Below are 15,993 nucleotides of genomic sequence, written 5' to 3'. Positions count from 1 at the left end.
AGTCGGTGCCCTGTTAGCTCGCGGCATCCGCGGCAACCCTTTATTTTTAAATAAAGTTTCTGCTGAATGTTGCTCTGCGTTGCCTCCGTTCTTCTCACTGCCTACTTTTTAGGTTCCATGTGAAGAAAAGAAACAAGTGGTTGGTTTCTGCCCTTAGCAAACAGCTGAGAAGGAAACTGGCAGTAGCATACTTGGTATATTGCATCTATGAATATAAAAAATAGGTTGAGTTTCTAAAAAGAATACAGAAAAGGGCAATTCAGATGATTAGGGAACTGGAGGCTAAAATATTGAAAGAACAGTTGCAGGAATTGAGTTTAATCTAGTCTAGTGAAAAGAAGGACTAGGGGTGACATGATAGCAGTCTTTCAATACCTAGGGGCCTGCCACAAAGACAAGGGGGTCAACCATTTCTCCAAAGCACCTGAAGGAAAGACAAGAAGAAATGGATGGAAACTAATCAAGGAGAGATCCAACCTAAAACTAAGGAGAAATTTCCTGACAGTGAGAACAATCACTGGAACAATTTGCCTCCAGAAATTGTGGTTGTTCCATCACTGGAGATTTTAAAGAAGAGATTGGACAACCATTTGTCTGAAATGGTATAGGGTCTCCTGCTTGAGCAGGGGGTTGGACTAGAAGACCTCCAAGGTCCCTTCCAACTCTGTTATTCTGTGATTATTCACTAGAGCAGCGGTTGCCACCCAGTAGGCCGTGGCCCACCGCTGGGGCTTGAGAAAATTTTGGTGGGCCGCAGAGAAATCTCACCCCCAGAGCACCCCCACAAAACAATTAATCCAGGCTGCGCAGAAACACAAGGCTGCGCTGCCCACATGGCCCGCAGGAATGCTCCCTGCCCACTCACTCCTTACCCGGCAAACTTGCCTGCTAAAATTGATATTTTTTCTTGCTTTCTAGCTAGTCTTTAGATCTTCAGCTCTGCATTTAAGCACAGTCAAACCTCCCTTAGGACTGAAGCTTCTATTATCCAGTGCAGACTCACAGCAAGCAAATTTGAGAGACTGAGCTAGCCGATGGCAGATAGATAGATCACTGAATGATTCTGTGAGCAACTCAATCTGCCTGCTTTGCCTGATTTTGGGTAAAAATTGCTCTTTTTTTTATAAAAAATTCAATATTTACATACATGGTGTGTTGTGAGTTAATTTTGTGAGTTTGCTTGCTAGAAAATTTTATGAGTTTGCTTGCAAGCAAATTTTATGTGACAGATTGAGCTAGCCAATGGCAGATAGATAGATTTCTGAATGAATCTGTGATTCTGTGAGCAACTCAATCTGCCTGCCTGCTTTGCCTGTTTTTGGGTAAAAGTTGTTCTTTTTTAATAAAAAAATCAATATTTATATAAATATTTATAATATTTACATATAAGCCATGCCTAGCCAGTCACATGACTACCAAGCCACACCCACAAATTAGGCCACACCCACAGTTTGGTGGTCCCTGAGGTCCAAAAGGTTGGCGACCCCTGCACTAGAGCTCATGAATAGGATTTAACTGACTGTCCCTGCTATTTAAACCTTGGATCCTTAGGGGATATCTTTCCAATTTGGTGAATTTCTCCTGGGCAACAAAACGTTATTGATGTCCAAATGTATTATGTATCTCACTGCCTTCATTTTAAAAAACTATAGTTTTGTCTAACTATTCATAACTTCCAAAGATGTATGAAACTTTCAGTTGGTTTAAAGCGTCAAAGTTGACCTTGGTTTTGTAATTCAGGCTGGAAGAACATAAATTGTTCTTTTCAAAAATGTAGACAAAAACCCCACATTGTTGAATTCATCTATCTGGCTCAAAGATTTGGATTGCTGCATTCTTAAAAATCAGCCCCATACCTGTGATGCAGAATTGATATTGCCCTCCTGTGTTTTCCCAGCAAGCTCCTCATCCTTTAACAGTTCCATGTTGAGTGTGCTGAATATCATTTTTTCCCTCATGTTTCAGGTAATGGCACCCATAGAATTTGGCTGGCATGGATGGCAGATTTCCCTCCCACACACGCGCTCATAATTTGACAAGGTCTTAGTTATATTTTCATGTTAGCATGGAAATAATTTGAGATAAGAAATAAGAGATAAATCATTTTAGTGTGCCTTTTTGTAGTCAGATGGATATGCAAACCTGAAAATTAGTTCTCATTTGAAATTACACTTTTTCTGAATATAGTGCCATTGTAAACATATAATAATACATACAGAGAGACACAGAGACACAGAAACAGACACAGAGATAGATAGACAGACAGACAGACAGACAGATGATAGATAGATAGATATACACACAGTGCCTTACCCTAGGGAAATTATTTGCAAAAAAAATGCATATTGGGCAAACCAGTTTGGGAATATGTGCAGTAAATGCATACAAAAAACTGGGCAACCAAAAATAAATAAAATTTGGTGAATTGAACTTAAACAGAACCTTAGAGCTCTGCAAAAAATTAAAACAATACTTTTCAAATAGCACCACCTAGCCAAACTTGATTCCTCCCAACCTTGTAAACCTTTCTTCCAACCACCTTCAGATAATCTTTAAAAACTTGTTTTTCTCCCCAAGCTTTGAGATAGGTACTGGTATATCCACTTGAGGTTTATCTTTTCCCCCCATGATGTATTTTCCCCCTGTTATCCGAGATTCCTCCCTTCCTTTTGTTTCTTCCTTTTGTCTGTTTTTAAAAGTATTATCTTTGTTTTAATTTTATACTGCCCAGGGTCTTGAGTTGGGGCAGCTTTATTAAATTGAAATTATATATTTTGTAATATAGAGAATCGAGAAACTGCAGTAGCCTTATTGACTCATCCTGACATAAAATCAATCATTATTATTCCTGGTGGTGCTGTGTTATTTTGAGTGTCTGAAACAAGCTCTTTCAAGAGCATTTGCCCTGGTCATGAATAGAAAGAGACTATTATAGTCAAGTTCTGCTTGTGGATGTTTCACAGGTCATTGTAGGAACAGAATGCTAGACTAAATTGGGCTTTTATTAGATACATCAGGGTTGCTTCTTCAGTAATTATGAGTTTGGGGGGGGGGACCCCTGAATGTGGGTGAGAGTGAAGTTTATGGATTTATCCATCCCTGTTAACATTTTGGATGATGAGGGTTTTACCTCCATATTTCATCTCAAAAGGACAATAAAGGCACCCGATGTTATTTATTTTTGCATCTTTCTCTTGTTTCCAGATTAAGAGGTTCCAGGATGTATATTTGTAATATATTTATTGAATTTCAAAGCCAAACTAGTTAACATACAAACTAATCTAAATGAGAAAAAATGGAAAAGGAGTAAGAAAACAATTGAAAAGGGACAAAAAATTGGGGACTGGAGGCTAAAACATATCAAGAATGGTTGCTGGAATTGGGTATGTCTAGTTTGATGAAAAGAAGGACTAGGGGTGATATGATAGCAGTGTTCTGATATCTCAAGGGCTGTCACAAAGAAGAGGGGGTCAAGCCAATGGTGGTATGCTACCGGTTTGGACCGGTTCAGCCAAACCGGTAGTAAAAACAAAGCCGAAGATCAGCTGGACAATCAGCTGAGTGGAAAAAAGAAGAGAAAAGCACAGGATCACCTCTCCCACCTGCCCCTGTGCTTTTCTCTTCTTTATCCTCTCAGCTGATTGGCGCTGAAGGCCTCAGCTGGTATGAGGTAAACTGTGCGCCGGGGTTAGGCAAAGCACGCCCACTAAGCCGCGCCCAGCAAGCCACGCCCACCAAACCGGTGGTAAAACAATTTGAATCCCACCACTGAGTCAATCTATTCTCCAAAGTACCTGAGGGGAGGACAAGAAGCAATGGGTAGAAACTAATCAAGGAGAGAAGCAATCCAGAACTAAGGAGAAATTTCCTGACAGAACATTTAATCAGTGGAACAACTTGCCTCCAAAAGTGGTAAATGCTCCAACACTGGAAGTTTTTAAGAAGAGATTGGATAACCATTTGGCTAAAATGGTATACCAATTCCTGCCTAAGCAGGACTAGAAGACCTCCAAGCTCCCTTCCAACTTTGTTATTCTATTCTATTCTATTCTATTCTATTCTATTCTATTCTATTCTATTCTATTCTATTCTATTCTATTCTATAATGCATCAAACAAATTTATAGCAAAAATGATCTCTGACTTGTGTTAAGTGCAGAGATAATAACTACAACAACTTCTAAATTTAAACAAATAATGCCAATCTTTAAAATGTTCTAAAATAATAATCAATATTCTAAAAACCAGTATTCATAATATATTATTTTCTTCATTTTAATCTAAAACATAATATATTGAAGGGTCCTTAGTGCTTGCAGTGCACTGATGATGTTTCCTAGTGTGGTAATGAAACATCTGCAAGAAAACAACCAAGGCCAGAGAGCACCAAGGACCCCTCTTTTCATCCCTGAGCTACAAATATTCTCCTCTATTGGTAACATAATAAATTGTCAAATATAGATAATGTTATATTTAGAAGCTAGAATATTTCTCTAGTCAAAATCTAATCCAATCCTCAAATCACAAAATTAAAAGGAGGCTGCAAGTGGATAGCCCAGCTAGCAAGAAGCGTCTCAAAAGGTCTGGTTAGCTTAAGCATTTACAATCTTATCTTAAATTTCTCAGGAATAGTTATTACACATATGAAGAGTAATGGCTTATAATTACTTTCAATAAATCACATTTATTTCTCTTGGTTCTTCCTATTTTTTTGAAATGATTCATTGGCATGCCATTCAAAAGCTAAATAAGGCCTTTGGCTTATTAAAAAAAAGATTATGAAAAGGGAAGATCTTTTTGTGATTCTAGTTTAGTCTTTTGCAGTTTGAGAATCTCTATATATTTTGGAATGTGTATCCAAAGATGCTACTGTTGACTGTTTTGATTGGCAATTAATAGCATTGATAGCTACAATTTTTAAATGAACTATTAATTCAGCTATCTGGTTGAAATTTACAGAAGAAATTGAGGTTGACAAAGGCTATCCTTTGGGAGGGAGGGAGAGGGATTTTTATTTTTTAAAAATTTGCTTCATAGATTTGGGTGTTTTGTTTCCACTCTGTATTACAGTAGGTTTTCTAAAAGATTATTTCAGTTAGAAGCATAATCATTATTATTAAACTACGTTTATTCAACATGATCAAAACCATAATATTGTTTTTTGACATGCCATCAGCAGCTCATACAAAAAGAAGTAATGCAGAGTTTAAGTGATAATTTTGTAATTGTATTTATATTTGTTGCAAAGGAAAGTGGAAGCTTCTTCTTCCTAATTTTTCTTTTCAATTTCTTCCTTCCCTCCCTCCCTCCCTCCTTCCTTCCTTCCTTCCTTTCTTTCTTTCTATCCATCCATCCATCCATCCATCCATCCATCCATCTTTCTTTCTTTTTCTTGCTTGCTTGCTTGCTCCCTCCCTCCCTCCCTCCTTCCTTCCTTTCTCTTTTTCTCTTAATCAATCATGAATCAGTATCTGAAACTTTTCACCTTCCCCAGACATTACACATTTCTCATGTGATTTGTTGAAAAAGAACCTAAACTTAAGTAATTTGTGTATGACATACAATTTTTCACCTGATTTAATTTGTTAAATAATACCATTTAAGTAATTTGCATAATAAGTTAAGAAATGCCTGCTGAGGACTGCCAATAATAATAGTAGTCTCTTATTACTTCTGGAACATGAAACAAACATGCAGTAAAAATTAGACTGGTAGATTGAAAAAGGGATTCCAATCAGAGGTGGTATTCAGCAGGTTCTGACCAATTCTGGAGAACTGGTAGTGGAAATTTTGAGTAGTTCAGGAGAACCAGCAAATACCACCTCTGACTGGAGATTTTATAGGATCCTTCCCCTGCCACGGCCACTAAGACACGCCCACAGAACCAGTAGCAAAAATTTTTGAATCCCACCACTGGTTCCAATCCCTATTTGTGACTATTCTAATATTTGGGTAAGACTTGAGTGAGAAAGAGACCAAAAATTTAAGTGCATAAGTACCATCAGCCTGAGCAAGTTAAAAAAAAAAACCTAGGTGGGTGTTTGGTTGGTGTTTAGCAAACTTACTTACTGAACACTACACAAAGCCACCTGTCAGCTTTACCAAAGTGAAGAGAGATCTCTTTCATGATAAGCTGCAATATTTAATTGTAACAACCACTGTCACAAACAGTTGAGTCGATCTGCCATTAGGAAAGTATCAAGAATGAAATACTTCAAGACGTTTTATGCAAGGTATCCACATATTATGACTGAAAATAACTTTTTGATAGTTGAGATGAAAATGAGTCCCAAAATTTGGCAAACTTCTCACAAACTTGAGAAACTGAAGCATACTGATGAGTTTATTACTTGGAAGAAGAATATAAATACTGGTCCTTCAGCAATATAATAGCAGGCATCCAAGAGTTAAAACAAAAAATGGAAACTTTTTGATTTCTAAGAATATTTTTGCAGTCATCTAATCCCTAACCATAGCATGCTATTTTAGTTTGTCAGTATATGACTCCATGCACTAAATAATGGACAAATATGAAACATCTAGGAAAAACTAGGATGTAGACAGGCATATCTTTTATTACTAGCTCATTATGTTTGCTTCTATTAATTATTGAATCTTATGCCCTTATTTTCGCAAAAGCTGAAAGTGATCAATGATTGTTACAGCAATTGTGAAATTATGGAGATAATGACTGCTAACAAATTTATTGAGCTAACCAAGATCTTGCTAACAATAATGAAACTATTATTATATCACACTGGGTGCCTCTAAAACTGATGAGAATTTATCTTATTGGATAGTTATTTGAAGTGGCAAGTCAAGGAGTTTAAAGAAATTAATCTCTATCACCATCAGTTCTGGTCTGAAGAAAAATAGGAGAAGAATCTGTCAAAGGAGTTAAATTAAATAACATGAATAGAGCAGGATGGATCAAACACATATAAAACATTGTGTTGCCTTTTCCTGCATTTCAATGGGTAACATAAGAAAAAAAAAACCACACCAATCCAGGGAGGCAGAGAAGGGTAAGGTTGCCTTATTGGATAGGTCAGCTTTATCTCACATATTGATTTGCTGAACGAAAAGAATAATATGTTTCATGTTACAGTTGGTACTCTTCATTAATTGGTTCCAGGAGGTGCAATGAGTACCAAAAATAATGACTATCGAACAAATTTTTCCTATAAGGAATAATGTAGTAAGTCACAAGACAGCTGACATCAGCAAGTTCTGGCTTGTGTGTTGAGTACCAAACAAACAATGAGTACCGGGACAAAATTTTTGTGTCAAAATGCTTTGAGTATCAAATTTGATGAGTTTCAAAGCAGCTGAGTACCAAGGTACCACTGTACCTTCCAACTGTTTGCAAGTGGATGTTGGCCATCTTTTGGAACTATTCTTGGCCTTGAGCATCCTAAAGTCAGTAATTTTTTTTTGACTTTGGACAACTTATATGTCATAAAACTGGTGGAAAATTGCTTTGAGGCTCACAAAGATCTTTTGGAATCTGACATCCTGATGTACCAGACAATGGGAGAAGAAGCACAAGGCGCCAAGCTGCCACTTGTATGGGAACAGATTGGCTGGGCACGTCTCCAACACTAGTCTAGGAAAGCAAGCCGAGAGGGAAGTGTCTTCCCAAGTGATTCTTACAGACTTGAATGGAGTCAAAGCTGTTAGCTGGATACCACTACAGAATGAGATGGATTTAGCCTCCTGTTCACTGGAGTGCAATGAAGCAGAAGCCACCCAGTGTTTTCATGAATAACTCTTTTTGGAATTTGCCAGCTGGCAGCTTTGTAGAAGACCATGTCAGCTTCCAGCCAACTCTCTGGGTACCTAAAGCCTTCAGGAGCTTCAGCTAATACCTCCAGTTTACAATGATACTGTAAAAGAAGAAACAAAGGGCTATTCACAGAGCAATGAAGAGCAGGCATATCTTATTTCCTGAATTGAATTGAGGCACTAGACACAAGAGACGCCAAGTCTGCTAAACCAAGTTGGATTTTGGCCATCAACTGTAGTGGGATGGGGATTGCATCTCTATTTGTTTCTGCTTAGCAAGGCTGTTTGGCATGGATACAGACACCATGTGGCAATGTCTTGGCACAGGAATCCAACTTACGGTAGTTTAGGAGTGTAAGGAACAATTCAACTTTTGAGTTGAAGTTCCACAAAATCAGTTCTATATCTCCCATGCTTTCAGAAGGTAAGGATCTTTCCACAACTTGGCTTTTGTTTTAAGGTAGGGGTTAGTACTTACAAGGTCAGAATACAACTAATGCTGTTGATGGAAAAACAGGAAAGCATTGGCAGAGACCATATATCTGTAGTATCCAATTTAGTTTCAAAACGGGCTGTCCAACCTTGGCAACTTTCAGACTTGTGGACTTCAATTCCCAGTCTTTCCCATGCTGGCTGAGGAATTCTGGGAGTTGAAGTCCAGAAGTCTTAAAGTTGCCAAGTTTGGAGACCCCTGGTTTAGAGCAGTGTTTCTTAAACTTTTTGTTCTCAGGACTCCTCCCCTGTTTTAGAAATAATGGAGGACCCCAAAAGAGCTTCTGTTTGTGTGGATTATATATTTATCAATATTGACCATATTAAAAATTAAAATGGATACTTCTATAGAATATTTAGTTATTGACTCCTGTGAAAATAACACTATTAAACCCATTTGATGTTAACATAAATATTTTTCAAGAAAACATATTTTTCAAGAAATACCCTATATATATATTAGCAAATAAAAAAATAATAATAAGAAGATGTCTATGGAGAGTCTTACTCATCCAGGTCATGGTTGTCTCAAATGTGCTTTTTCAAGAAGCAACTGGACTTTCTGTTTTTTTCTTTGAAGATGTTTCACTTCTCATCCAAGAAGCTTCTTTAGCTCTGACTGGATGGTGGGGAATGTAAGGATGTATAAATGAAAAAGCACTTTGGGACAATGATGAGAAGAGTGATGTTGTTTTAAATTTTTGCAAATATCTTCAGTATCTGGAAAATAATTTACAAACATCTGAGAAGGACTTTGGGCCCTCCAGGGATTCTTGGACACAGTTTAGGAAACAGTCAGTTATACTCTGGTTTCTCTTCAGATTGAATAAATTGTACAGGTTAGAGCAGTGGTGGCTAACCTTTTTGGGCTCCTGTGCCAAAAATTGCGCATGCCCCCACGCCCCCTGTGCATGCATGCGCAATCCCCCTGCCATCCCCTTCCCTGCACTGCACCTCCCAGCTGATTTTCGGGCCTTCTTCAGCTTCCCAGAGGCTTGAGGAAGCCTCTGCAGCCTTTGCAGGACAAAAAATGGGCCCATTTAATCACTTCGGTATTTCCAGAAATACAGGAAGTGATGAAACAGGCCTATTTTTTGGCCTGCAAAGGCTGCAGAGGCTTCCCTTAAGCCTCTGGGAAGCCGAAAAAGGCCCAAAAATCAGCTGGGAGGTGCACGCATGTGCAGTGAAGTAAGTTTGCCTGGGGCTCACCTGCCTGCACAAATGGCTCTGCGTGCCACCTGTGGCATGCGTGCCATATGTTTGCCATCACGGGGTTAGAGGATACAAGGAAATAACATGTTAGATGCACAAATACTACATAAATGCATGGAAACTAAATCAAAATAAACCCTCCACCAAATATTGATTTACATAATTCTAAGTGATGCCAAATGATTTATTGAGCGATTTAATGGTAGCCCATCATACTCTATCGGTTAAAATATTTTTTTAAAATTAAAACTTAACCAAATATTGTGACATATCAAAATTTAGCCATTCATCATTTTCAAAATTGATTTTAGGACATCCAGTCTTTTCATGGTGGGAGCCTGCTGTCTGAAGAGGTAGAACACTGAAAAAGAATGATCTTGAGTAATGGAGCGCAGTGTTTTATCTTAGGCAGGTAGTCCTTGACTTATCATCACTTCTGTTACTAAGCAAGATGGTTGTTAAGTGAGTTTTGCACCATTTATGACCTTTCTTGCCACAATTGTTAAGTGAATCACTGAAGTTGTTAAGTTAGGAACTCGGTTGTTAAGTGAAACTTCTCATTGACTTTGCTTTGCTATTTGTCAGAAATGGTGTAGGGTCTCCCGCTTGGGTGGAGGGTTGGACTGGATGACCTACAAGGTCCTTTCCAACTCTGATTATCTTATTCTTCTTTTATTTTTCTTATATGTACCCATTTCATGTATTCACAACTATGTATACACTTATACTTATTATCTTGTAAACAATTGGCAAATCAAATAAATAAATAAACTTCCATTTCCTGCGAAAGCCATTTCCTCATAGCCCATTTGCACACTGCATTTTGGTCAGGGGTGGGATACGACAGGGTTTGTGGTAATATAATCTATTGATCATTTTATCATTTTCTGTAAGGCCTTTGAATACTAGCAGTAAGTCTAGGGAGATGTGGGCATTCTTGGTGGGGGTAGGAGTACCTTTGCTCATGAGTGTCTCATCCTGTTTGATTCTGCAAGTTTAGAAGGAATAGGAAAATGGGTGAAAGTTCAAGGTACACAGTTGTGCTTTCTCATGGGACTTTCCAAACTTTCCCATGAGACTTTCCGTGGCTGTATGATCTCATCCTAGCAAGGTAACATCTGGGACTTTCCAAGATTGTGTGTTCTCATGCTGGTGAAGTAATCTCCTGTTGAGGTCATTGTTTTCTGAATATGCATACTGTATATTTGCTTGTGTTTTTCTCAATAAATACTGCTACCTGAGTTCACTCAGGGCTGGCATTTCTCAGACATTTCCCTGTGTCTCATTTTCAAATGTCAGTCCACCATAAATGGTGACCCCGACGTGATAGCTTGGAAGGCTATACGTTTCCCGCATCCTATACTCATCGTCATGCGGACGTCGACTGGGCCCTCATCTTCTTCGCTGGACGAAGATAGATTCTTTTCGTGAGTATGGGGGAGATCTCTCAAGGCTCAGAAAGAGCACATCAGGGAATTGAGAGGGATCATTGGGAATAGTTTTGGGTTTGGAATTGGCAGTAGGGGTTGTGCTGTAGGAAAGAAAGAAATTGAGGACTTACTACAGTATGTTTGGAAAAATATTAAGTCATATCCGGAGGGAGGTAGTATTAAAGTAGAGTCCTGGAAAAAGATAGGGAATTTTTGCACGAGGAACCTCGTGCCCCTTCTTCAATTTTGTTAACCTGGAGGGTGATTATGGATGCGTTAGCTACTTATGAACAACCGCTCCTAGCACCCCCGAAGAAGGTTTGCCGCTTTACCATGCGGTACGTTTGTTGCCGCCGACGGCACCTCCAGATAAATCTGGGGACTGTCTGGCGCTAGAAATACTTTGTCAGAGGATAAGAGTTTACCTTTAAGGGTTCAGGTGGATGCAGTTACTGCAGCTATTCAAGAAGCAAAGAATAGAGGGGAACTATCAGGAGATGATTTGGTGGAGTTTGGAGTAGAAGTTCAACTTAATCCAGTGGAAATTGTCATGGATGCTGCATTAAATCCATGCAGCGGGAGTGGAAGCCTTTACCTCTCAGGATTTTGAGGGAAGTTAAGCAAGCAGCAAAAGAATATGGTGTTAGATCGCCATATACTCAGGCATTGTTAGAAGCAGTTGGTTATGGAAATAAAATGATTCCGGCTGACTGGAAAGCTCTGTTGAATATGATTTTAACTCCAGCTCAATATTTGGTGTTAGATCAGAAATGGAGACAGCTGGCAGTCCAGAGGGGAACAGCAATGTTACCCCAGATCAGCTTTACGGAGCTGGTAATTTTACAACAGTGGAACAACAGAGAGATGGTATGCCTGAGGAAGGGTTCGTTCTTCTCCCACAATTAATTTTTCAAGCCGTAGGGGCTCTCCCTGACGGCGAAGGTGGTGAAGAAGACCTTTACTAACATCAAACAAGGGAACAATGAACCCTATGAAAATTTCATTAGCAGACTGAAATTGGCTATTGAAAGACAAATTGATAATCAATTCGCCCAGAAAGAGTTGCTTTTAAGTTAGCAGTAGAACAAGCTAACACAGATTGCAAAAAGATTTTAAATCCACTTGTAGCAAGTGGAGAGCGAAATCGCGGATTTGATTAATGCATGTAGGAAGGTAGGGAGTCAGTCTTTTAACATGGAGATTTTAGCTCTGGCTTTACAAACAGGACATGCTCAAAAGGGGAATTGTTTCAATTGTGGGAAGCCTGGACATTTTAAAGCGCAATGTCGGGCTCCTGGAGGAGGTCAAAGTCAGCAAAATAAGAGATCAATGGGACAGGGTGTTCGTCCTAAATCAGTGTGCCCAAAATGTAAGAAAGGATACCATTGGGCATATCAGATGCTCCTACAGTTTTTACTGATGGAGGGAAAGTTTTTGGTGCTTGTGTTTGGAAAGATAAATCTGGAATTTGGCATACAAAAGTGACTTCAGAGCAGAAGTCTGCCCAGCAGGCAGAACTTGCTGCTGTAGTTTTAGGCTTTTCAAAATTTTCACAATCAGGATTTTAATTTAATAGTGGATTCATTGTATGTGTATAATTTGTTACCCTTTGTAGCAGGTTCTTATTTGTCTCCTGGAATATCACCTGATATTTTAAGATTGCTTTTGCTGTTACAAGGATGTTTGGAGCAGCGTGTGAATGTGTGTTTTGTTGCTCACATTCGTAGTCATAGTAATTTGCCTGGAATTTTATCACAAGGTATTGCCAAAGCTGACAGTGCTGTAACTTCAGTCCTCACTGTCCAGCCATGGGACAGTCATAGTTATTTTCATCAAAACGCTAAAGCATTGGCACAGCAATTCAAACTTACTACTGCAGAAGCTGCTGCCATAATTCAACAATGTCCAACTTGTTCAAAGCAGGGCACGAATATCCCTATGGGAGTTAACCCCAGAGGGTTGAAACCTTCAATGATTTGGCAAATGGATGTTACTCAATATCCACCATTTGCGCCCTGGAAATATATACATGTGACTGTGGATACTTACTCAGGATTTTTAATGGCTACCCCTCAAAGAGGTGAGATGGTTAAACATGTCATCAATCATTGCATTAAGACTTTTTCAGTTGCTGGTACACCTAAAACTTTAAAAACTGATAATGGTGCGGCTTATCGGAGCACCGGTTTTGATCAGTTTTGCAAACAATGGTCCGTGGAACATAAATTTGGGATTCCATACAATTCTACTGGGCAAGCTATTGTAGAACGTCATAATGCCACGCTCAAGACCATGTTGACTAAATTAAATAAAAAAGGAGGAAGCTCCTGGGGCTTCCGGCGATTCAAGATCAATTAAATCTAGCTTTATATACTTTAAATTTTTAAATTTGTCTGGTAACCCCCCTGCGGCCGGCCAGCAGGCATTTTTCTTCTCCTTCTACAGATGCAGTGAGACCTCGGGTGTTGGTGCGGTTCCTTCCGGATCCGGCATGGGTTCCTGCTGAGCTGATAATGTGGGGACGTGGTTATGCAGCAGTTGAACATCTTGGTCAAATTCGTTGGGTTCCTGGTCGGTGTGTTCGACCTGATCATTCGCAGGCACCTGTGAAGGAAGTTTCGGAGGAGCAGGATGGCGCATCTGTGGTTCCTGATCCTGCTGATTCTGCCTAATCTGTCCTGGGCTGCTCGGGTGCGGAGAGAGCAGCGCGACAGCATGTTCAGCGTGCCGGAGATTTGGGCGATGATTTGTGGACAGATAATAATTACATTAAAGATTTGCGCACAACTGCCAAAAACTTGAACATCACCAATTGTTGGTTGTGTATGCACCTTCCTGGGAGAGTGGGAGAAGGACTGACTCTACATGGAGTTCCATTTAATCGGTCTATTTTGCAGACCGGAAAGCATAACATTTCATATGCCATGAACTTCACGGTCAAGGTGAAGACTGCACTGCAGTCTCCAGCACATTTATGTTTCCAAAACATTACAAACTCACAATTCTTGGGGAATCATAGTGTCTGCAATTACACTATTAAGTGGACAAATGGTTCAGAGAACAACATAACTTGGATAAATGGGAAAAATGAGTCTGACGCATTTGGCCAGTATCAATATCTAGACATGAAACAGCTGATGCAAGCGGCAAGTCAACAAGGTTATGTACAGTTGGAAGGGTTTTGGTTTTTATGCGGACTGTGGGCATATCGACAAATCCCTGCAAATTGGTCAGGGACATGTACTTTGGGGTTTGTCATTCCGGGTATCTATAAGTTAGATACATTACCTCCTGATGTTCGGATCCGAAATCGTCCGAGAGTTGAGTTCGGGTTGACAATGGGAGGTAATCTATGGACACAAATTTCTCGAGGTCTCATCCCGCCTTTGGGAATTGCTATGAACTATAGGGATATTCATATTTTAAATAATTTTACTGTTGCTATGTTTAATGATACTATAAAGAATATTAAAATGATTAATGTAGAAATGTCTGAAATTCGTACAGTTACTTTGCAAAATTGATATGCTTTAGATATTATGTTAGCTGCCCAAGGAGGAGTTTGTGCTTTAATTCATTTGCCTTGCTGTGTTTTTATACATAATTATGAGCCAAACATTACAAAGACTGTTCAGGACATGGAAGATCGTATTGCTCAGCATCAATCTGGAGCCGATGGGTTTAATGCATCATTCTGGGACAGTCTGTGGTCCTGGCTTCCTGATGGATCATGGTTTCGCTCCTTATTGCAAGGGGTTGTTATTATTATTGCTATATGTATCTTATTATGTTGTTTTATTCAATGTATTCCTAATCTATTACAAATGCGTACCTCAGTCTTCCGGCGTGTGGGATCAGGTCGTGAGGAACTGTGTACTATGCCACTAAAACACCCCTATCTTTGAATAAATAAAAAAGGAGGGAATGTGGTAATATAATCTATTGATCATTTATCATTTTCTGTAAGGCCTTTGAATACTAGCAGTAAGTCTAGGGAGATGTGGGCATTCTTGGTGGGGGTAGGAGTACCTTTGCTCATGAGTGTCTCATCCTGTTTGATTCTGCAAGTTTAGAAGGAATAGGAAAATGGGTGAAAGTTCAAGGTACACAGTTGTGCTTTCTCATGGGACTTTCCAAACTTTCCCATGAGACTTTCCGTGGCTGTATGATCTCATCCTAGCAAGGTAACATCTGGGACTTTCCAAGATTGTGTGTTCTCATGCTGGTGAAGTAATCTCCTGTTGAGGTCATTGTTTTCTGAATATGCATACTGTATATTTGCTTGTGTTTTTTCTCAATAAATACTGCTACCTGAGTTCACTCAGGGCTGGCATTTTCTCAGACATTTCCCTGTGTCTCATTTTCAAATGTCAGTCCACCATAGGGTTAACTACCAGTTCGGTGATTTACGAGGTTCAGTGATTTATGATGTGCTTCACTGCACGCTGTGCACACGCGCCTGTAAATCATCATCAGCACGCTGCGTGCAGAGAAGCAGGCTTTGAAACAGCCCTCTTTTCCTGGTTTTTTAAATGCAACTGTGCCTCACACGGCAGCTGAAGTTGAAAAATCAGGAAATAAAGGTCAGGTAAGAGCCTGGGTGGGCGGGTGGGCAAAAACATCAGCAGACATAGAACCGGTTCTATGTCTGCTGCTCTTCAGAGCTACCAGTTCTACAAAGGTGGACAGAACCGGTAGAAACCCACCCCTGATTTTGGTCTGATTTTGAACGTAGGTGTTAACTCGTAAAGCATTCCTGACCTGCTCTCGAGTTGCCATAGGCAGGAAGGAGGGAAACTGATGGAGCAGAACGGCAGCCACAACTGAAGCACATTCCATGCATACCTTCTTCAAGGCTATATCCCAGGCTACTGGGACCAACCGGAGAGGAATTATGATCTCTAGGGCCCATGAAAGTGCTTCGTTGGAGAATGTGATTTATGACACATCCTTGGGCTGTAAATTACATCAGGCAGGGCTGACTTCATTTGGGTATGTGCCAACACGTTGCTCCTAATAAATAACTGGATTTCTTTTGAAACTTGGCTCCAGCCTCATGGCTTAATTAGGGCATC

This window comes from Notechis scutatus, chromosome 2 (assembly GCF_049901735.1).
Source record: "Notechis scutatus isolate UNSWTSFEM ecotype Mainland chromosome 2, rNotScu1.2, whole genome shotgun sequence".
NCBI lineage: Eukaryota > Metazoa > Chordata > Lepidosauria > Squamata > Elapidae > Notechis > Notechis scutatus.
This window is presented reverse-complemented; position numbering follows the sequence as displayed.